This window comes from Penaeus monodon, chromosome 31, assembly GCF_015228065.2.
Source record: "Penaeus monodon isolate SGIC_2016 chromosome 31, NSTDA_Pmon_1, whole genome shotgun sequence".
Classification (NCBI taxonomy): domain Eukaryota; kingdom Metazoa; phylum Arthropoda; class Malacostraca; order Decapoda; family Penaeidae; genus Penaeus; species Penaeus monodon.
This window is the reverse complement of record NC_051416.1, coordinates 4,450,886-4,451,147: the sequence shown is the minus strand read 5'-3', so window position 1 is coordinate 4,451,147 and position 262 is coordinate 4,450,886.

Sequence of the window (262 nt, the reverse complement as noted above, 5' to 3'; positions counted from 1 at the left end):
CATTATACTATTTACAGCATTATCATACCCCCCCCCCCCCATCCCTCTTTCATTGCAAATCCATATTGCAATATCTTACCATTCCTGTATTTCTAGAAACTCGCCCTCGCTGTTCAAGACCACCTCAACGGCAACTAAATATTACCTCTTTTTAATCCAGTCTTCACATGTTTTTCCTCCTCTAGCACGCACTGGCCACGTGATTTGCAAATTCTTCGTTGTATCCAAATAAGAGAATGTTAGAAAATGTGGATGTGGTGCA